This window comes from Hyperolius riggenbachi, chromosome 8, assembly GCF_040937935.1.
Source record: "Hyperolius riggenbachi isolate aHypRig1 chromosome 8, aHypRig1.pri, whole genome shotgun sequence".
Taxonomy (NCBI): Eukaryota; Metazoa; Chordata; class Amphibia; order Anura; family Hyperoliidae; genus Hyperolius; species Hyperolius riggenbachi.
Window position 1 is genome coordinate 164,190,190 of NC_090653.1, and position 24,345 is coordinate 164,214,534.

The window sequence follows — 24,345 nt, forward strand, 5'->3', positions numbered from 1 at the left end:
GTGCCCCTTTACGTGTGAAAGGTGCCATAGGAAAACATGGGCATTACTTTGAAAATCAGTTTTCTTTCAGTTAAAAGGGGCCTTAGTTTTCTCCAATGTAATATTTTCACACCTTAGAAATAAAATATCTTTTAAGCCACCAGCAAGCAAGAAAATACTCAGAATATCTGTGACGGTGCTTTTGTACTTACTGTTGATATTTTTTTCAACTGTTGAATGCTAGAGACAACTTTAACCACTTGCCGACCACCCACTACCTATGGGCGGCGGCAAGGTGGCTCCCCCAGGACCGCCTAACACCGATCCGCAGCGGCACCTGGGGGACTGATTAGCCGGGGATCGCGCGCATCCGCCACCATTAGGCTCCGCCCATGCGTGAAGTCAACCGCAGCGCCGTTGGTTTGTATGCGGACGATCTACCACATAGAAAGTGTATAATACACTTTGTTAAGCTAAAAAAGTGTATTATACTGGCTGCCTCCTCCCCTGGTGGTCCCAGTGATTGAGCCACCACCAGGGGAGGAGGCAGATGTGTATGTAAAAACACACACACACTGATCCTGTCCCCCTGCCCCTCTGATCGCCCACAGCATCCCTCAGACCCCCCCTGATTACCCCATCAGACCACTGTTTGCACCCAATCACCCCACTAATCACCCATCAATCACCCCCTGTCACTATCTGTCAACGCTACCCTTTAGATTAGGTCCTAAACTGCCCCCTGGGGGCTCATGATCACCCCCCCACACCCTCAGATCCTCCCCAGACCCCCCAAGACCCTCCCCGTGTACTGTATACATCTATTCTCCCCTGTAATTACCCGCTGATCACCTGTCAATCACCTGTCAATCACCCGTCAATCACCCCTTGTCACCACCGGTCTCTGCCAACCATCAGATCAGACCCTAACCTGCCCCTTGTGGGCATCTGATCACCCACCCACACCCTTAGATCACCCTCAGACCCGCCCTGTGATCACCTCCCAAGTGCATTATTTACATCTGTTCTCCCCTCTAATCACCCACTGATCACCCATCAATCACCCATCAATCACCCCCTGTCACCACCTGTCACTGCTACCCATCAGATCAGACCCTAATCTGCCCCTTGCGGGCACCCAATTACCTGCCCACACCCTCAGATTGCCCTCAGACCTCCCCTGATCACCTCGCCAGTGCATTGCTTGCATCTATTCTCCCCTCTAATTACACCCTGATCACCTATCAATCACCCTGTCACCCCCTGTCACCACCTGCTACCCATCAGATCAGACCCTATTCTGCCCCTTGCGGGCACCCAAACACCCACCCGCACCCTCAGATCGCCCTCATACCCCCCCTGATCACCTCCCCAGTGCATTATTTACATCTGTTCTCCCCTCTAATTACCCACTGATCACCCATCAATCACCCATAAATCACCCCCTGTCACTGCTACCCATCAGATCAGACCCTAATCTTCCCCTTGCGGGCACCCAATTACCCGCCCACACCCTCAGATCGTCCTCAGACCATGCCCACCCCCCACCATCACCTCGCCAGTGCATTGCTTGCATCTATTGTCCCCTTCAATAACACCCTGATCACCTATCAATAACCCCGTCACCACATGTCACTGCTGCCCATCAGATCAGACCCCAGTTTGCCCCTTGTGGGCACCCAATCACCCTCCCACGCGTACGAGAGATAACGGCGCTGGAGACTTGGGTGCAGGATTCAGCCGGTATATGGCTGATCCTGCTGCCGCACAAGTCCCGGTCGTATTAAATACTATTCCCCCTCCAGGCCGCCATGGATGGTGGGGAATGAAATAATTCGGCTTCCAGCAATTGCTGGAAGCCGAATTATTATGTTTTAAAAGTAACTTCAGCTCCGTCTTCTGAGTTACTTCCTGTGCCTGCTATAGACGTAATTCCTATTACGGCCTATGGTGGCGCTGGCTGCGGCCAAATCTCCTGTGCTGCGCCCAAATCTCCAGCACTGGTTTCAGCGTGTTCGCCGCCCACATCCTCAGATCGCCCTCAGTCTCCCCTGATCACCTCCCCAGTGCATTGATTGCATCTATTCTCCCCTCTAATCACCCACTGATCACCCATCAATCACCCATCAATCACCCCCTGTCACCACCTGTCACTGCTACCCATCATACCCATCCGTTCAGACCCTCATCTGCCCCTTGCGGGCACCCAATCACCCGCCCACACCCACAGATCGCCCTCAGACCCCCCCTCCCCCCTCATCACCTCCCCAGTCCATTGATTGCATCTATTCCCCCCTCTAATCACCCCCTGAGACACCCATCAATCACCTCCTGTCACCCCCTAGAATGCCTACCCATCAGATTAGGCCCTAATCTGCTCCCTGCGGGCTTCTGATCACCCGGCCAAACCCTCACCCGCCCCACTGCAGTGACAGAATTTTTTTTCCTGATCACTGCAAAAAAAACACTGTACAATAACTGTGGCGCTGTAAAGATCAGTTTTGATTTTTTTTTTTTATCAAAACTCAGTGACCACAGCTTTCTACTTCACAAGTACTCCCTTTTGCTAGGTAGGTGCTCTTTTTCCTGGGTAGTCTCAGAGGAATACCCCCTAAATTTAGCAGTCCACCATGGCAAAAAAGGGGTATTCCACTGAAGAGGCCGCCGAGATTCTGGCCCAGTGGGGTGAGTGCAATTGGAAAGCTTCATCCGACGAATCATCCGGGTCAGAATACGAAGCGGTGAACAGCAGTGGCTCTCTGACCGATAGCAATGACGAGGTTGAGGTCCTGGCTAGAGCCAGGCGTACCACACCCCATGTCACTGGACCGCAGGATCAGACTCAAGGGCAGCAGAGTGGTGCTAGCGCTGATCCAAGTTTTCTTGGTGAGGCATGCACCAGCAGCGTAGCATCTCCTGGACCTAGCACCAGTACTACCATAGACCCTGGTGACGAGGCAAGCACCAGCATGGTAGAAGAAACTGGTTCGGTGGCACGTGCATTAAGACCCAAGTCGCAGCCACCAGCAAAACAGGCTCGTACTACCCATAGTCTCCCAAAGGTGCTGGCAAATCCCAATTGGCAATCCCCTGGTTCCGCCGCACCCGTACTGCCCCCTTTCACAGCCCAGTCTGGAGTCCAGATGGAGACAGATAATCTAGGATCAGCCCTAGACTTTTTCATCTGTTCTGCACCGAGGATCTCTACGACTTAATTGTGGCTGAGACCAACCGTTATGCCACACAATACGCAACCGCCAATCCAAGAAGCTACCATGCCCAGCGTTTTTGGTGGAAACCACTCCAAGTTTCCGAACTTAACATTTTTTGGGGCCTTCTCCTTCACATGGGTCTAGTCAAAAATAATGTATTGCGGTTTTATTGGTCTACGCACCCAATACATCACATGCCCATGTTCTCAGCTGCCATGTCCAGGTCACGATTTGAGAACATCCTGCGCTTCCTGCAGTTCAGTGACAATACAACCTGTCATCCAAGAGGCCACCCTGCTTATGACCAGCTCCACAAAATTCGGCCCCTCATAGATTACATACCCATGCACTTTTTTGCAGCCAAGGTGCGCTAAGGGGCCCAAAGTCCAATGAGTACCTTTAGAATTTCACAGGCCATTTTGAGGCATTTGGTTTCCAGACTACTCCTCACGGTTTAGGGCTCCTAAAATGCCAGGTCAGTATAGGAACCCCACAAGTGACCCCATTTTAGAAAGATGACACCCCAAGGTATTCCGGTAGGAGTATGGTGAGTTCATAGAAGTTTTTATTTTTTGTCACAAGTTAGAGGAAATTGATTTTTATTGTTTTTTTAACAAAGTGTGATTTTCCGCTAACTTGTGACAAAAAATTAAATCTTCTATGAACTCACCATACTCCTAACAGAATATCTTGGGGTGTTGTCTTTCTAAAATAAGGTCACTTATGGGGTTCCTATACTGCCTTGGCATTTTAGGGGCCCTAAACCGTGAGGAGTAGTCTGGAAACCAAATGCCTCAAAAGGACCTGTGAAATCCTAAAGGTTCTCATTGGACTTTGGGCCCCTTAGCGCACCTAGGCTGCAAAAAAAGGTCACACATGTGGTATCGCCTTACTCAGGAGAAGTAGTATAATGTGTTTTGAGGTGTATTTTTACACATACCCATGCTGGGTGGGAGAAATATCTCTGTAAATGGACAATTGTGTAAAAAAATAAAAAAAAATGTAATTTACAGAGATATTTCTCCCATCCAGCATGGGTATGTGTAAAAATACACCCCAAAACACATTATACTACTTCTCCTGAGTATGTCAATACCACATGTGTGACACGTTTTTGCAGCCTAGGTGTGCTAAGGGGCCCAAAGTCCAATGAGCACCTTTAGGCTTCACAGGGGTGCTTACAATTTAGCACCCCCAAAAATGCCAGGACAGTAAACATACCCCTCAATGATGCCATTTTGGAAAGAAAACACTTCAAGGTATTCAGTGAGGGGCATGGTGAGTCCATGGAAGATTTCATTTTTTTTTTTTTTTCGTAACAAATTAGCAGAAATGGAAACTTTTTTTTGCCACAAAGTGTCATTTTCCGCTAACTTGTGACAAAAAATAAAATCTTCTATGAACTCACCATGCCTCTCAGTGAATATTTGGGTAGTCTTCTTTCCAAAATGAGGTCATTTGGGGGGTATTTATACTATCCTGGAATTCTAGCACCTCATGAAACATGACAGGTGCTCAGAAAAGTCAGAGATGCTTCAAAATGGGAAAATTCACTTTTTGCACCATAGTTTGCAAATGCTATAACTTTTACCCAAACCAATAAATATACATTTATTGGATTTTTATTTTTATCAAAGACATGTAGCACGATAAATTTGGACAAAAATGTATATAGAAATTTTACTTTATTTGAAAAATGTCAGCACAGAAAGTTAAAATAGTAATTTTTTTGACAAAATTCATGTCTTTTTTGATGAATATATTACAAACTAAAAACACAGCTGAAATCAAATAGCACCAAAAGAAAGCTGTATTAGTGACAAGAAAAGGAGGTAAAATTCATTTAGATGGTAGGTTGTATGACCGAGCAGTAAAACGTTAAAGCTGCAGTGGTCTGAATTGAAAAAAGTGTCTGGTCCTTAAGGGGGTTTAAGGCTGCAGTCCTTAAGTGGTTAAACAGAAAATAAAGCATTATTTCCTAGGAGAAAACTTGATATAAACATGATATTTATGTATAAAAAGTGAATTGCATATGAGCCACAGTCTGGGGCTTCTAGCTGTAATGTCCCACGTCTCCTCCTCCGATCCTTGGTTCCTCGTCGCCGGCACTGCGCAATTATTCATCTAACATGCCGAATAATGCACGCTCCTGCTTGCGTCATCGGAAGCTTACTGCGCTGGCGCAGTTGGATGGGATGCTGCGCTAGACCGGGGCCGGTGGCGGAGAACGGCAGGTCGTTGGAGGACGGTGTGGGACATTACAGCTACAGGGGGCTGATAGAAGCCCCAGGTAAGTGTCTGTTTTTATTTTCAACAACCCCCCCAGAGAACCCCTTTAAGGCTCCCTGCACACTGCAAATCCGTTTTCCGATTCTGATTCCGATTCCGTTTCCGATTCCGATTCCGTTTCCGATTTTCCTTGAATACATTCAACAGAAAAACGGATCAAAAAACGCAGCATGCAGTTAAGATTAAAAATCTGAATCGGAATCGGATGTAAAAACAGATTAAAAAGCGGAATCGAAATCTGGCTGTGGCTATACATGCTTAGATTTCTACCCAATGTGACAAATAAATCAATCCCTCTCTGTTCTGAATCTGATCAGAGAGGGGTTGAAACCATCCATACACCGCACACAGATTTTCAATAGATTTAACCATTAAATCAATTTAAAATCTATGGAACCATAGTGTTGCATGCTTTGTTACAGAACAAAGCTATAAGCAATCAATTCACTGCTCCCCGTCCCCACGCAGCCGATGGACTGAAATGTAGCATCCGTTCCGATTGTAATTTTTACTTTTTTTTATTTTATTTTTTAAAAGATTAAAATTATGAACAATGTGGCATGCTGTGCTTTAGATTTCTGGTAGGGTGCTTGAATACGCTGGGAAAAATCGATGTATCCCATTGTTGTTGTGTGAGATAAGGACTGGTTTGCTTGTGAAGTGGATCTGAACTCATGCACAGGACAGAAGGAAAACAGAGAGAAAAGTATCCTGCATGTATTTAGAGAGTTTAGCCTGTCTAATACCCCCCTCATCTGTGTCTAATCACAAGCTGTAATTTGATCTCTCAGCTGTGTCAGCTGGCTGCCTCGGCAGAGCTGCTAATTTGTAAACACAGGATGCTAACAATATGTCTGCTTCCATAAAAGCAGGAAGTAGACACAGTGCAAATTAATTGCAGGATTTCTATCAGCTGTTACATAAAAATGTTTTTTTGTGTTATTATGCTGTTGCGTATCTTTAAGAGCAGAGAGGAAGCTCAGGTCCGCTTTTAGAACCTTGATGAGATCACACTAGCAATGTTGAATTAACATGGATGAGGTAGAAAGGTTATCTTGAGGCAGCCACTTTAGTTACGCTGAATACTCCAGCAAATGCCTTGATGGATTTATGAATGATCTAGGAAACTGTTAAAAAGTTTGGATAGTTTAGATTCTTTGCATTTACTATGTCATTTGCCATGACAAACATTTATGTTTAAAATCCATTTACCAGAAAGAGTAGGTTTCAGTGACAGTACTTAACAACACATCATTTGTGTCACGCATGTGGTTCACTTTGACGTCTTTTTCACAGCCCGTGATCCGTTCTTGACAGACTGTGGACAGATGCTGAACAGAGAAGAGCTGCAGCCAGTAAATTTCAATGTATTCTTAATTACTACCCACATGAGCATTTTTTTTCCTGTGCATCCAAGCTCTGTCACAGAGTCTGCAGTCCCCTGTCCATCGTCTAATGTGCAGCATACCACAGTTCACTGCTATTGACATCTGTCTTTCTTAGCATTGAGCCAATGGGACACTTGAAGAACAGAAAAGCTGTAAATCTGCGCCTAGAACAGAAATGTGAAGAAATGCCAGTGTTTCCATATTACAATATAACAAAATAATTCTTAGTACATTTGTGCTTAAGAACTTTTTTAATGCTTGCTGTTGTGACAGATTCTGGTTATGAGATAATAGTCAGGGAAGAGTGAAGTGTGTGTGTGTGTGTGTGGGGGGGGGGGGGGGGGGGGAGTGTTTGTACTACAAATAAATACCTCTGCATTTATTTCTAAGAAAAACAATTTCACCTGAAAAAGTTGCATTTAATTTAGAATATGCTGTATACGGTGGTGTATTTAGGGAAAAAAGGACGTACGGCAACTATCCACAATTTTTATGGTATACTCTTTTCTTGAATTAAATGTGCCCAAGTTGAACCCAGTAACAGACAACACCCCTGTGACTGGACCCCAGTAACAGACTGCACCCCTGTGACAGGACCCCAGTAACAGACAGCACCCCTGTGACAGCACCATTCTGACCGAGGCGATAAGCTGGATTACCCACAACACGAGTTGTTGTACTCCTATTTATAGCCTGATGAAGTGGGATGTGCCCACGAAACGCGTTGCAATTTTTTGGAGTATATGAATTAATTATTTTTGTTGAAAAAATCAACACTATCTTGTGTATGCATTGGGGAGGTAAGTCCACCAACTGCCTCCCTCTTTTTAAACCTTTTAATAATGTTTTACACTACTGGTGCCTCCTTACCACTGTATACATTTTGAGTCCACCCCTGGTGGAGGGGATTTGGCCCCTTTCTTCTGATTTACAGAGAGCGACTTCTTAATCCTGAATGGGGACAGGCCTAATTCTCCCCATCTGCCTATATAGTGGTTACCTGGACGGTAACCCAGACTTGTGAGTATAACCTTACAACTACCTTCTTACTCAACATAATCCACCACATACTACACTATAACGGGCTCTCTGTGTCCCCCCTCCCTTATTTATATACCCAGTAACAGTCAGCACCTCTGTGACAGGAACCCAGTAACAGACAGCACCACTGTGTGACAATACCCCAGTAACAGACAACACCCCTGTGACAGGAACCAAGTACAGTACCAGACAGCACCCCTGTGACAGCACTCCAGTAACAGACAGCACCCCTGTGACAGCCAGGAACCCAGTAGCAGACAGCCCCCCTGTGACAGGACCCCAGAAACAGACAGCACCCCTGTGACAGGACCCAGTAGCAGAAAGCACCCCTGTGACAGGACCCCAGTAACAGATAGCACCCGTGTGACAGGACCCCAGTAACAGACAGCACCCCTGTGACATGAACCCAGTAACAGACAGCACCCCTGTGACAGCACCCCAGTAACAGACAGCACCCCTGTGACAGCCAGGAACCCAGTAACAGACAAGCACCCCTGTGACAGGACCCCAGTAACAGACAGCACCCCTGTGACAGCCAGGACCCAAGTAACAGACAAAACCTCTGTGACAGGACCCCAGTAACAGACAGCACCCCTGTGACAGCCAGGACCCAAGTAACAGACAGCACCCCTGTGACATGAGCACAGAAATAGACAGCACCTCTGTGACAGGAACCCAGTAACAGACAGCACCCCTGTGACAGCACCCCAGTAACAGACAGCACCCCTGTGACAGCCAGGAACCAAGTAACAGACAGCACCACTGTGACAGGAACCCAGTAACAGACAGCACCCCTGTGACAGCACCCCAGTAACAGACAGCACCCCTGTGACAGCCAGGAACCCAGTAACAGACAAGCACCCCTGTGACAGGACCCTAGTAACAGACAGCACCCCTGTGACAGCCAGGACCCAAGTAACAGACAAAACCTCTGTGACAGGACCCCAGTAACAGACAGCACCCCTGTGACAGCCAGGACCCAAGTAACAGACAGCACCCCTGTGACATGAGCACAGAAATAGACAGCACCTCTGTGACAGGAACCCAGTAACAGACAGCACCCCTGTGACAGCACCCCAGTAACAGACAGCACCCCTGTGACAGCCAGGAACCAAGTAACAGACAGCACCACTGTGACAGGAACCCAGTAACAGACAACACCCCTGTGACTGGACCCCAGTAACAGACAACACCCCTGTGACTGGACCCCAGTAACAGACTGCACCCCTGTGACAGGACCCCAGTAACAGACAGCACCCCTGTGACAGGAACCCAGTAACAGACAGCACCCCTGTGTGACAGCACCCCAGTAATAGACAGCACCACTGTGACAGGAACCCAGTAACAGACAGCACCCCTGTGACAGCCAGGAACCCAGTAACAGACAGCACCTCTGTGGCAGCCAGGAACCCCAGTAACAGACAGCACCCCTGTGACAGGACCCCAGTAACAGACAGCACCCCTGTGACAGGAGCCCAGTAATAGACAGCACCCCTGTGACAGGACCCCAGTAATGGACAGCACCCCTGTAAAAAAACCCTAGTAAGAGACAGCACTCCTGTAAGATACAGCCATCATATTATGGCACTACCAACTACAAGCACTCCCTCCCATGGAAAGCTGGCAGAACTGAAGGAGCTTACCTGACTCTATGCTGTCAAGCATAGAGTCTCCTACCGAGGATCCATATTGCTCCTCTTGTCACATGATGCAAGAGAGCACAGCCTGTGCGAGGCCCCCATCCAGCCACTTGATTTTGATGGGTGGTGGTAGTTATCCATATGGAACAGCAGGGACACTGCAGCTTGTTCCCCTAGTTCTAGCACTTGGGGCAAGTGCTATACAGTGGGTTGCAAAAGTATTCGGCCCCCTTGAAGTTTTCCACATTTTGTCATATTACTGCCACAAACATGAATCAATTTTATTGGAATTCCACATGAAAGACCAACACAAAGTGGTGTACACGTGAGAAGTGGAACGAAAATCATACATGATTCCAAACATTTTTTTTACAAATAAATAACTGCAAAGTGGTGTGTGCATAATTATTCGGCCCCCTTTGATCTGAGTGCAGTCAGTTGCCTATAGACATTGCCTGATGAGTGCTAATGACTAAATAGAGTGCACCTGTGTGTAATCTAATGTCAGTACAAATACAGCTGCTCTGTGAGGGCCTCAGACGTTGTCTAAGAGATTATTGGGAGCAACAACACCGTGAAGTCCAAAGAACACACAATACAGGTCCAAGACAGGTCAGGGATCAAGTTATTGAGAAATTTAAAGCAGACTTAGGCTACAAAAAGATTTCCAAAGCCTTGAACATCCCAAGGAGCACTGTTCAAGCGATCATTCAGAAATGGAAGGAGTATGGCACAGCTGTAAACCTACCAAGACAAGGCCATCCACCTAAACTCACAGGGCGAACAAGGAGAGCGCTGATCAGAAATGCAGTCAAGAGGCCCATGGTGACTCTGGACGAGCTGCAGAGATCTACAGCTCAGGTGGGAGACTCTGTCCATAGGACAACTATTAGTTGTGCACTGTACAAAGTTGGCCTTTATGGAAGAGTGGCAAGAAAAAAGGCATTGTTAACAGAAAGCATAAGAAGTCCCATTTGCAGTTTGCCACAAGCCATGTGGGGGATACAGCAACCATGTGGAAGAAGGTGCTCTGGTCAGATGAGTCCAAAATTGAACTTTTTGGCCAAAATGCAAAACCCTATGTGTGGCAGAAAACTAACACTGCACATCACTCTGAACACACCATCCCCACTGTCAAATTTGGTGGTGGCAGCATCATGCTCGGGGGGTGCATCTCTTCAGCAGGGACAGGGAAGCTGGTCAGAGTTGATGGGAAGATGGATAGAGCCAAATACAGGGCAATCTTGGAAGAAAACCTCTTGGAGACTGCAAAAGACTTGAGACTGGGGCGGAGGTTCACCTTCCAGCAGGACAATGACCCTAAACATAAAGTTAGGGCAACAATGGAATGGTTTAAAACAAAACATATCCATGTGTTAGAATGGCCCAGTCAAAGTCCAGATCTAAATCCAATCGATAATCTGTGGCAAGATCTGAAAACTGCTGTTCACAAACGCTGTCCATCTAATCTGACTGAGCTGGAGCTGTTTTGTAAAGAAGAATAAGCAAGGATTTCAGTCTCTAGATGTGCAAAGCTGGTAGAGACATACTAAAGACTAATACTAATACTAAAAGACTGGCAGCTGTAATTGCAGCAAAAGGTGGTTCTACAAAGTATTGACTCAGGGGGCCGAATAATTACGCACACCCCACTGTGCAGTTATTTATTTGTAAAAAATGTTTGGAATGATGTATGATTTTTGATCCACTTCTCACATGTACACCACTTTGTATTGGTCTTTCACATGGAATTCCAATAAAATTGATGCATGTTTGTGGCAGTAATGTGCCAAAATGTGGAAAACTTCAAGGGGGCCGAATACTTTTGTAACCCACTGTATGCATATGTTACCAGGAGCATAGCAATAGGGGGTGCAGAGGTTGCAACCTCATCAAGACCCTTGGGCCAGAGGGGCCCCGAGGGGCCCTCCATCAACTTCAGTATTAGCTCTCTATTGGTCCTGTGCTCATAATAATCACTTCTATAGATACTTTGAATAGTAGTAATCATTAACAATCATTATTATCGGCCAGTGCACACAAAAAACCTCTAGCAGATCTGCAAAACGCTAGAGGTTTTTGAACACTGTAGTTGCCATTGGCAGGTTTTGGTGCGCCGTATCAATTGTTATGTATTGAATGCTTGGGGGGCCCAATGTAAAACTTGCATCGGGCCCACAGCTCCATAGCTACACCACTGTATGTTCCTATCCTCAGTAACCAGATCCATGAAACTGTTAAAAGATGATAGAGCGCCTGAAATACTTACCTGCCATGCTGCTGGTCACTTGTTTGCCAAAATGCTCTCATTCTGTCATCTTCTCAACTGAAAAGAGAATCCAGGCTGAGTTAGCTAATAAATGATCTGATTAGCTGAGCCCACCTCTTAACTCCTACATCAGAAGTTCAGTGACCAGTGCTAATTGGAGAAGGATTCCTAAGAATTCATACCATTCATCATTTCTAAGCATTTATTAAGAAGCCCAATGGTCAGGTTTGCAGGTTGCGTGGGTGGTAGGCTTACATTTAAGTCCTTTTTCTTATTTCACATGCATAAAAGCACAGCTTAAAATACATAGTTTCTAGCTCCAGTCCATCTATTATTACAGACTGGTATAATAAACATGTCTAGATCACATGCTCTAAACAGTTAATAAATTGCAAAGCACTGAAACAATAATCTCTGGAACTTGTCTGAGAACTGTGGATAGGTACCAACACACTAATTTCTATGATTAATCATTGATGACGTCCAGTCCTTCACAGAATACATTGCTGCAATTATTGCAATACAAGCTGACAAGATCAAAGAAGCCTATTTGCCAGCAGATCCAGATGTTCGGTTAGGGCTTGTGAGCTCACATTAAGCAGTAATCTTGGCCCAGATAATCCATAACAGCCACAATCATTTGGGGTATGTTTGGCAGATGACCATTTTAGGTGCAATGTGGTGTTCTGCTATGTGCATTAACAAAATAGTTAGGTGAAAGGGAATAAGGTTATTCTTTCTGTTGCTTGACAATACTATACATATATTAACAGGAAGGATTCTATTGCTTATCTCTTGACCAGGGACGGCTCTAGACTTTTTGCTGCCTGAGGCCAACTTGTGAAGATGCCTCCCCCCCAGGTAGTATAATTTCCCCAGGTAGCCTGGAGGGGATAGCAGTCAGGAAGGGGGCAGCGAGCACAGTGGAGGGGAGGGGGATCTGACCCCCTGGGTCCCCCTGTCCGCTCTCCCCCTCCAGCTACTTGTGCAGCGGGCACACACTTCAGACAGCGGGCCGGGAGCAATTATTCACATCTTCCTTCCGCCTTCCAGCGTGCGTACCACCACTCGTCACTTCCTGCAATGTCGCTCAAGTGGGCGGCATTGCAGGAAGTGATAAGCGGTGGTACTCACGCTGGAATACGGAAGGAATACGGAAGGAAGAGGTGAGTAATTGCTCCCTCGCCCGCTGCCTGACTACATGCCGCACAATTAGCTGGAGGGGGAGAGCGGATGGGGGACCCAGGTGAGGGGGGGAGGGCCCGACCCCCTCCCCACCACTGTGCCCGCTGCTCCTTCTTCCTGGTTGCTACTAGTGGTGCTCATCATGAGCATAGCTGTGATCACTAAGCCTTTTTCCTGAATCCGACATCGTGATTGGAATCCAATCCGTGATCGTACTGCGATCACGGATTTCAATCACAATTTGGCCAGTGTTAAGCGGATTCTACCCGTGATAAAATCCGTGACTGGGGGAAATTACGTCACTGGGCCAATCAGAGGCCCCCAGTGTAGACCCTAGCAACCAATCATAGGACGGAACGCTCTGCTCTCCCCTCCTGTATATAAAGCGGCGGCCATGTTAAAAGCTCTGTCCTTGCTAGACTGTGGCACTGAGAGCATCTCCAGGCCATATTGTTCAACAGCATTTTAACTCATTTGATTGCTCTATTACTGTATTTAATACTTGTATTTAGCTAGCCAGCCAGTGATTAACTTAAGTTCGTTGTAGTCCGTGTAGTCGTCAGTGACAGTCTACTGAGTGCTGTGCAGCTTAGTGCAGGGCTGCAGACAGGCAGGTGTTCACTGATTTTAGTGCTCTATTACTGTATTTGATACTTGTATATTTAGCTAGCCAGCTAGTGAGTGATCAACCTCCATGGATGGTTACAATTTTTGGGCACAATTAGCGTGCTGTGGTCAGTTACATTGTACTGTGCTAGCGTGCATTTGCTTTGCTGTGCGTAGTGCAGGCAGGCAGGTCTTCACTCATTTTACTGCTCTATTACTGTATTTGATACTTGTATTTAGCTACCCATCCAGTGAGTGATCAACCCCCATGGATGGTTACAATTTTTGGGCACAATTAGCGTGTTGTGGTACCACCAGTGAGGTGCCATGCCCTTCTGTGCTGCTGCTGAGTGCTGCTTAGTCCTCCTCCTGCTGCCGCTGATGTTGTATTTCCCTACTACAGTCTGTGATACCATTGCCAGGGAGCACGGCCTAGTCTGCCACCACACATTACTCTTCCTGCTGCTGCTGCTGCTGCTGCTGCCGCCGTTATCTTACCCTCCTGCAGTCTGTGTTCCCACCACCAGGGTCCATGGACAACTCTGCTGCCTTGTCATTGCTATCGCTGCAAAAAAAAAAATTTACAAAAACCTCTTGGGACTCATCACATGCCTGCATGGTTGTAGTTTGCTAGGGACTCTGTGATTGCTTAAAGTGTATTTCTGTGTTTAAAATGAGTTATTACTAATATTAATAACCACATTTAAAGTGATAATCTTTTACTCTAACTTTAAAAATGATTTTTTTCAAAAACTAAAAGTTCTTTTTGAATTTTTTTTTAAGTTGTAGCCACTTCTCAACTTTATAATCCATGCAATTTTGGTGATTGTAGCATGTATAGGGCCTTTGCTAATAACGTTAAAGTAAAATCGTGACCACGGCTGTGATTACACATATCACTTAGCAGTGGCTGGATGGTGTAATGGTTAAGAGCTCTGCCGCTGACGCAAAAGACCAGGGTTCGAAGCTTGGCTCTGCCTGTTCAGTAAGCCAGCACATATTCAGTAGGAGACCTTAGGCTAGTCTCCCTAACACTGCTACTGCCTATAGAGCGCGTCCTAATGGCTGCAGCTCTGGCGCTTTGAGTCTGCCAGGAGAAAAGCGTGATATAAATGTTATTTGTCTTGTCACTTTTAATCACGGTTAAAATCCGAGTCGAATTCGGAATTCCGCATCAAGTCCAGATCACAATCACGGCGTATCCGTATTTTGATACTGCTGTGATCGGATTTACTCAAATCCGTGATTAGGGGTATCCAAGCACCACTGGCTGCTACTCCCTCCAGCTTGGCGGTCCCTCCCCCACCCGCAGCAAAGTGGGCACTGCCCTCCCACTAGTGCCAGCTGAGGAACCTGCCTCACCCTGCTTAATGGGCAGCCCAGGGCTGCTATTCACTGGCAATCAGTCCTAGAATGCACATGGCTAAAGCTTAACTAAGTTTAACATAATAATTTATTAATGAGGTTTATCATATCTCACCAGCTACATCCAATTTTCAGCCCCACATTTCAGAACATATGTTGTTTACAAAGGTAAATGTGTGTTTGGGGAAGGTGGTAAGTGGATCAGCAGTGCCATTCCATGGTTTCAGAATCTTAACACTTTAAAATCTGAACACAGTTCCATGTGTAACAGCCCTTTCTTACAAAGAAGAAATGGTATATGGATATTGTAACTGTTGTAACCATTGTATGAATATTGTAACCATTGTATGTGGCTGGATAGTGTACTGTTAAGGGCACCGCCTGCTTTGATGTGGGAGACCAGGGTTTGAATTCTGGGTAGGGTCAGTCAGTACCTATTCAGTAAGGAGTTTAAGGCAAGACTCCCTAACACTGCAGGGTGACCTCTTGAGCGCGTCCCAGTGGTTGCAGCTCTTGAGTGCTTTGAGTCCGACAGGAGAAAAGCACTATGCAAATGTTTGGATTATAACACGATAATCACACAAGCATGATTACAAGCTATAAGGCCCCCAGTGAACATTTCATGCCCCCCAAGACTCACCACTCCCTCCCTATGTGGTGAACCATTCATAGCATAGCTCCCCTGCTCCCCTCCTCACCACATTAATACAAGTGTGGTCTGTATTACCTATATCAAAATGCCAACAAGTGTGACTAGTATAACCTCCCACCCCCCATACAAATGTGGCCCCCAGTATACCCCTACATACAAATGTGGACAGTCTTCCTCCCCTCCTTCATACAAATGTAGCCGGTATGTCTTCCCCAGTTTTTTACCTGCTTCCAGCTCTGGGCTCTCATCTCTCCTCTGCAGCAATGTATTGTGGAATACCTCAGCTCTGTGTAGCTCCTGGTGCAAGTCACATGACATGCATCCGGAGCTGTAGGAGTATGCTGCCACACATCGTATAGCTGCAAATTGGAGTGTGGATGAGATGGAAAATTTTGATTGAACTTGGCCCACATACGCCATTTTATACTGCATTGAACTGTACACAAGAATGTATGCTAGCAAATTTGATTGATTTTGATCAAATTAGCATTCAAATAGGATCAATCTTGGCTTTAGGATTTAAAAAAATGATCTTTCAAGCCTCTATTTCTAACATAGTGTTTAGGTACCCATACATCTTTTGATTTTGGTGGCCAATTGACCAAGAGACAGATCTCTTGCTGATCGATTCTGATCGGAGAGAGATCTGTTGGCCGCAATAAACCGCAGCAGATTCTCAGATCGATTTCAGCTTGAAATCATTTGGGAATAGGCCTTGTGACACCACCACACTGCCCCTGGCTGCTGTACCCCTAATGGCTTATGTCCCCCCTGTGCCCATGCAGTTATACTTTAGTTGTCATGCCGTCCCCCAAGTGATCAATTTCTGCCTGAATCAAATTATAATTATGTTATTATATGAAAAGTGATACTTATATCAATCATTTTAGCTTTAATTACTCATTGTCATTTTGGGGTAGAGGCAGTGTAGGTACAGGCTTCATAATACCTTGTAGCCCTAATGTTCTTCCAGTGCTTCTCTGCACAGATCTTTAGTTAATTCTTCAGTATTAGGTGGCCTTTACCTCTCCCCAAACAGGGGTGTTTTTAGGCATAGGCATTACAGGTCACTGTCTGGAGTGCCATTGGTCCTGGGGGGTGCCATGCCCCTGATTAAGCCCTGCCCCCTGAAGTAAGCCATGCCCTGAACAAAGCCATGCCTCCTTCTGTCTCCTTGTGCCACCTTTAGCCCCCCTGTGACGACCTTCAGCCCCCCTGTGCGACCTTTGCCCCCCTGTGCATTCAGAGATGGATTAAAGTGAAATGGTGCCCTAGGTAAGCAACAACTTTGGGCCCACGCTTGATGGCCACCTAGGTTTTTTTGGCAAGATTTGTTCAGGGTTAGCAAAAATCAGGCCCCCCTAGACTCTCTCCAGGCCCCAGGCACCTGCCTAAGTTTCCTTGTGGATGATCCAGCTCTGTGTGCATCCCTCTGTGTCTCTCTCTGTCTCACTGTGCCTCCTTCTGTCCCCCTTTGTGCCTCCCTCTGTACCCTTGTCCCACTATCGGTTCCTGTGCCCCTCCTGTGCTCCCCCAGTCCAGTGTGTAAAGGCAGAGTATAGTGCAGCAAAAGCTGTACTCTAACCGACCCTCTGGAGTCCAGTGCTGTGCCTGTGAGACCATCCTGTCTGTTTTCTGCTCCCTCTAGTGCTGGCTCTCCTCATGTAGTGCGTAATCATGCTACATGCGGTAGGAGATGCTGGGCACTAGGGCGAGTGGTGATGAGCAGACAGGCAGAAGCACAGCACTAGACTCCAGTGGAGAGGTGAGAGCACAGCTGCTGCTGCGCTATACTCTGCCTTTACTCACTGGACTGGGAGATACAGGAAGGGGGGGGGGGGGTGTGCAATTAAATGTGACAGGATTGGTTTATTGTTTGTAGCTCAAGAAATCCCTGTATTATGCATCCACCCTATACGACACATGGTTTATATTCTCTAGTGTGTGGTGTCTTTTTTTTCTGGATGGTGGGGGGGAGGGGGGCACAGAACTTCTTGCTTGGAGTGACAAAAAGGCTAGAAATGCCCCTGTCCCCAGCAGTGCAGTTGAGCATCATATCTTACCTGTCCTGCACTGCCCTCCCCCTCCTTCTTCCTTCCTCAGCACATTCCAGCCTAATGTGTGCCCCACCAGCATTGCCTTTTCTCTGTTCCCTGCATGTATATACACACTGACATAACATGCTGGCTGGTCACAGAGCAGAGAAACCACTGTGAGGAGCCAGGGAAATGGTAGGCTGAGCTGAGGAAGGTAAATCGGAATCTTTATTTCGCCAAGCACGACTGGGTCATGCCCGGAATTGGGCTTGGTACATACAGGGTACAAGTATAGAATAGGACACAGAATATGTCAGTAGAAACAGAACACATGCAGAGAAAAGACGGCATCGTTTGCAAAAAAAAAACATACAGTTTAAACACAAGAACTTGAGCGTGTCTATTTACAATGGGCATCAGTGCAAACGTGATATTGTTCGACTCATAGCGGGAGGTGGGGGAGGGGGGGAGAAGAGTGTGTGGAGAGAGTTCAGAAAGTTGACAGCTGAGGGGAAGAAGCTGTTCCTATGTCCTGAGGTCCTGGTGTAGATGGACTGAAACCTACGGTGCTGAAGGAGCACTCCAGCTAGACAGGGGAGATATGTTCCTCTGCTGTGCACTCTGATATTAACCCCCAGGTGTCACCCTTCTGAGGGTGATGCCAAAAAGGGGGAGCCTTAGAGCCCATACGGCCCTGGGGAATTATCCATATTGACATTATGGAAGCACTGGCCCTGACAACATGAACATCTCTCCAGTCCCTTTATAAATACTATTAGATATTTCAAAGAAGTACAGACTAACCAGCAAGCTCATGGTGACCAGAACTCATTGGAGTGTGTAAGCCCTACTTCATAGAGCCAAATTAATCCATGCCATGCACTGATGAGGATCAACCAATTCGAAACAGTCTGTATGCATGTTGGATTATTATGGCTCTGTACAAATGAACAAGCTGACACATCATTGCATTCCAGCGGTTCTGGAGGTGTGTGTATAACTTCTAAGGGTAACAATGGTTAATTTGCATATATTCAGCAGTGATGCACTGGGAGACATCTCAAGCTCACTCCAACCTGAATTATCGCAAATTCTTTCTGTTTTAAGAAAGCAAACTTTGGTTTTCCATAGTATTTCAAAGAATATAGGTAAATTCTTCAAGGCATATCTGCCTTGATTTTAGGTATCGTATTAAAATTTACTTAAGTGGTACAGTGCCATGGGGAATTATATCTATATAAGTACAAACAAATACACATTACTGGTGGCTTAAACATTAATAATAAATGACCATCCTTGTTGATTATGTACAGCCATGCTCACACAGTTCCTGGTGTTGGAACAACAGACATTGCCTATAGTTCGGGCAGCCTAGCCTCAGTTCTCAGATCTTCTACAAAATGTGTTGGATAATATAATGATATTAGCATGTTAATGTTCTATTCTTATGGCATTGATGTAATGTCTTTCACAAATGGTCAGAAGGAATTCCTGGGAAAGATTTCATATGTAGTTTTAGAAAACAGTGGTATAAAAAATAGTCTGGCCAAAGGAAACCTCCATATGCATTTCACATTAAGACTTAAGAAAATCTCCAAATTATGTTTGTGCTCCCCCACTTTGTCCTCTACATATATAGGAAATAGTGATTCATTGAGTGTCTGCAACAGAAAAATACGTTGGTGATCAGCCAGAACTTCCAATATGCTTCATTGACACATAGTCATATGATCATTTAAAATCATATCAGTATCTGCAGATGAACTAAAACAGAAAAATGAAATATAAAAGGTAGATCCTGAACAAATGCAACATCTATGTGACATATGACTTTTGCTTTTTAAACAGAATTATTCTTTTTATGTATATTCTTGTTACTTTCTTTGTACTATTTTATTACTTTTGCACATGGTCTCACTTTGTGCCATTTTCCAAGGAAGTTGCCTTGAAGACCTCCCATACTTCCTACAAGATACAAGATACAAGATACAAGATGGATTTATTCGCCAAGTACGGTGGTGCCGTACTCGGAATTGCTTGTGGTACACATGGCTTGGCAAGTACGTAATGACAGTTGTACATTTTACATATATACGGCGACAATTACACTTACTGACAGCATTTACAATACATTAGCGGCTACAGTTCCACATACCAGCAACATAACAGTACGATAACATCTTTTGATATTGTGTGTTAGAGATGCAGAAGTGAAGGCAGAAGAGCCACTAAGGCAAGCAGTGGCGTAGCTAAGGAGCTGTGGGCCCTGATGCAAGTTTTACAATGGGGTCCCCCAAGCACTCTATACATAACAATTTATACGGCGCACCAAAACCTGCCAATGGCAACTACAGTGTCAGAGGTACAAGAAGGTGATGGGAAACAGTTTGTTAATGATTACCACAATTCAAAGTATCTATAAGAGGGATTATTACGAGCACAGGACCAATAGATAGCTAATACTGTAGTTGAGGGAGGGCCCTTCGGGGCCCCACTGGCCCAGGGGCCCCGATGCGGTCGCAACCTCTGCAACCCCTATTGCTACGCCCCTGAAGGCAAGTATGCTGGTTGCAGACTAGGACGGAAGAGTCAGGAGTCAGAGTTGTTGAGCAGCAGAACTGCCTGGGGGAAGAAAGAGTTCCTGTGCCTGGTGGTCTTGGTTAGGATAGTTCGGAAGCGGCGGCCAGATGGGAGTGGCTCAAAAAAGCGACTGCCGGGGTGGGCGGGGTCACAGGAAATCCTGGTGGCCCTCTTCCTCATCCTAGCCGCGTAGAGGAAATCGAGAGGTGGCAGGGGCGATCCGATGATCCTCTCCGCCTCACTAATGATTCTCACTAATGGTTCCTAACTTAGTAGATAACCCTCAACATCTATCTGTACCACCATACCAAGTATAAGTTTGCACTATTTATGTAATAATCATTTCTTGCATTTTTCTCTCATGGGAAAGTGTTGCACGCACAAATTATGAGGTCTCAGAGAATTGAGCAAATAAATGGGGTCTTAGGCCTTTTTTTGTACCTGTCCTAGGATGGAATTCTCAGACTAAGGGCCAATGCCATATCCTATTCCAGCTGATAGGTAGCTTGCAGATGCAAGCTACTTATCACCTAGCCATCGTGTCAGGAATATCGGCAATCCTCTTGCTAGTTTTCTTCGCGCAAGGGCAGATAATTAGGGAGCATTACTCAGGCGAAAGCCTGAGCGATGCACCCTTTTACTGGGTGATGGGGAGTGAGATGTATGCTGTGGTGCTGTCCCTTCAGCACCGCGGCTTCATTCCCCACACATGCGCACTCACACACCGAACATCGCTGTCATCTTCCGCCACTGCATCTGGGGGGCTCCTTTAAGGATACCCCCAGAGATCTCCGTCGGGTCACCGCACATCTCTAAAGCTCTCCACGTAGCTGTACTGTCACCCATCATTATACATACCGCGGGTAATCACTTGCCGCCTTTCATTGGCTCAGACAATGGACCAATGGGGAGCTGCAGATTCAAAGATGCTTTGCCCGGGCTAAGATGTACACAGTAATTACAGTAACAGATACACCGTGATTATACGATGGCGGTGGGTAATTAGCGGCGGTATGTATAATGATGGTTGACAGTGCAGCTACGTGGGGGGCTTTAGAAATGTGCGTCAACCCGATGGGGAAATCTGGGGTTCTCCTTATTAAAGGAGACCCCCAGATGCAGTGGCACAACACATGCGTTAGCATGTTTAGACCTGCTCTTTGCAGGTCTAAGCTAATGCTCATGTCTGCTGGGAAGCATTACTGCCCGGAGACATGAAAAGGGCAATAGGATAGCGTTTAAAGAACTCGCTGGGCGATTATATCGCTAAAGCAAGTTCTTTTCCGCCTGGGGGTCTTAAATTAAATAGGATTAGGCGATGCCCCTATTGCCTAATTTAAGAACTCGCCAGTGCTAAGCAGTAGGATATGGCCCAAAGTATTGGAATAAGTTCTACAGAACTGGAGCTGCATATCTGAAATCCAATCAACATACTTTTTTAAAAGTCAAAGTGAAATTAGGTTTGTGTGCAGAGCAGAGAGTGTTTGTAGTGTTGCATGGTCCAAGCAATTCCTCCAGGTTTCGAGGATCCAGGTTATTTAAAAAGGAACTTTAACCCAGGATTGAACTTAATCCAAATCAGTAGCCAATACCCCTTTCTCTAAGGGCCAGTGCACACCAAAAACCTCTAGCAGATCTGCAAAACGCTAGAGGTTTATGAAGCAGATTTCAGAGCGATTCTAGACATGTTTAGAGACATTTTCTAAGCATGCCTATCATTTTTTGGACCGTTTTTGTGTAGCAGATTTCAAATATTGTTACAGTACAGCTGTTACTGAACAGCTTTTGGAACAAAAACGCCTGGAAAACCACTCTGATCTAGCATTTTTCAGAGCTGTTTTCCACTTTCCTATACTTTAACATTGAGGCAGAAATGCCTCAGAAATCTAAAAAATGCTGCAGCACCCGAGTTTGCGTTTGTGAAAAAAACGAACCGCTCTGGTGTGCACCATCCCATTCACTTTCATTAGCCAAGCGGTTTTCCCCCTGCAAGCGTTTTAAAAAACACTCCAGAACAGCTCCGGTGTGCAGCACCAGCCCAAATAGTGCACCAGGGATGTCTGTGTGGTGAAACCCCTCCCACAGTGTAATGTCAGGGCCATGGCCCAAACCCTTTGCTATCTGTGAACCTCGTTGCATTGTGGAAAATACTGTCTTTTGGTAATGTTTTATTTAAGTTTTAAAAGCAGCAGACAGATCTTTATTTTTATTTATTTACTGGCAACCAATGGAGAGTTTGCAGAACTGGGAACGTGCGAGCAGGGGGAAGATTTTGCAAGGAGTCTAGCTATGGTAATATGCACTTACTGTAAGGAACACAGGACTTTTTCTGGTGACTCTATAAACAGGGCATTGCTGTGGATTGTGGAAGAAAATACATATTTGAATTAGGTTAGGTAGATCTTCTGAACTTAAAATCTGCTAGGAATTGATGAGAATAATCCATTTATATGACTTTCTTTAATTATCTTACATTTCTTTCTTTCTTTTTTTTGAAAATGTGGTTGAGACTTTGTTGAAATTTGAAATGTATTTGTAGATAATCTTCTCTTTAATAAGATATAATTAAACGGTTTCAATACACCATTCTGCATACACCCATTTTTTAAAGCAAGGTGAGTTTATTTTTAGTTTGTCTTCAACTGAATTAAAAAGGACAAATATGGTAAAACTCAGTTTTTGCCCATTTACATTACTGGAGAATTCCACTAACCTCAGTGAGGTGCAATGGGTTTAATGTGTTTTTAGTCTGTGGTTCATAAATACGAGCTCCTTGCTAAATTTGTTTTTGCATACATTTTGAAAGATTTTAAATTCAGTTGCTTGGCTTTAAAATAATCTAAGGGCCCATTCATACAATAAGTGGTAATACTAATTTGAAAGTTTTTAAATTCAGTTGCTTGGCTTTAAACTAATCTAAGGGCCCATTCATCAATAATATGTTTTTATAGCGCTTTTCTCATGTTGGATTCAAAGTGTTCAAGAGCTGCAGCCACTAAGGGCACACTCAAGGGGCCACCCTGCAGTGTTAGGAAGGCTTGCCCAAGGACTTCTTACTGAATAGGTACTGTCCCTAGCCAGGATTTGAACCCTGGTCACCCATAACAAGGGCAGAGCCCTTAACCAGTACACTATCCAGCCACTATACTGGTTATTAGGAGTGGCCCAATTCAATATATACTGTTTCCCTGAAAATAAGACCTAGCATGATTTTTCAAGATTTTTGAACATACTCAAAATATAAGCCATATTCAAAAAATAAACGTTAGTTACACTTTATAAAAAAGTTAGATTAAACAATGCCCAGGCAACTACAGTATATGAGTAAAAAAAGTAAAATCAGTTGGCAATGAAATGCAGCAGAACAGAAAGAAATTTCCTAAAAATAATCCCTAATGCATCTTTTGGAGCAAAAATAAATATAAAACCCTGTCTTATTTCCAGGAAACACAGTACATGAATGGGTCTACAAGTCCACTGTGTCAAAACACAGCCAGACAGACTTTTTCCTGTACTGCATTGTATCACATTTGGTGGAAATTAATATGAAGGGAGAGCCCAGGTGAAAGCAATGAGGTGCTGTGTGCGGTGCTGTATGCAGAGTGGTGGGCTAAGCAGTGTGCAGTGAACCAAGAAATTTGTACGCGAACGGCAAATGGACAATATCGACGGGTTTATGGCCTTTAATGTAAAATAGTGGCCACAAGGTGAAAACCCTGAAATGTGGGTGTAAGGGTATTCTCCTTTATAAATCGGCTACAAAATATATTTTTTTTTCTTTTACAAAATAGTATTCACACAGTTAGGCATCGGGGTGGGGGAGGTGGGGGGTTTGGGTTAGGCATCAGTAGAGGGACGGTCCTGTGTGAGAAAAGGGCATGGTTTAGCTGTAGTAAACCGGAATGTACACTGTAGCCGGTAATGATTACAAAAAAATACTGTTTTATTATGAAATGTGCTCTAATTAAGATATTTTGCACTTATTTTTCCTTGCACCTTTTTCTGAATAGATACATGTACAGTGCTTTGTGCAGAACAGTGTACAGAGCTTTGTGCAGAAGGGTGTGCATTGGTATGCATTTGTAATAGTGTGGAAAGGTCGT

General features: G+C 45.3%; 1 long non-coding RNA gene across 1 annotated transcript in view; it reads right to left on the reverse strand.

The window, feature by feature from the left end:
• Nucleotides 1–6,646: 6,646 nt before the first annotated feature.
• LOC137528372 (uncharacterized) overlaps nt 6,647–24,345 on the reverse strand; it is a 39,399-nt gene continuing 21,700 nt past the window's right edge. The window contains exons 3-4 of the long non-coding RNA XR_011023377.1: nt 22,550–22,597; nt 6,647–7,032 (exon numbers count right to left, since the gene is read on the reverse strand). This is a non-coding gene — a long non-coding RNA (uncharacterized lncRNA). The remainder of the gene's footprint in view (nt 7,033–22,549; nt 22,598–24,345) is intronic.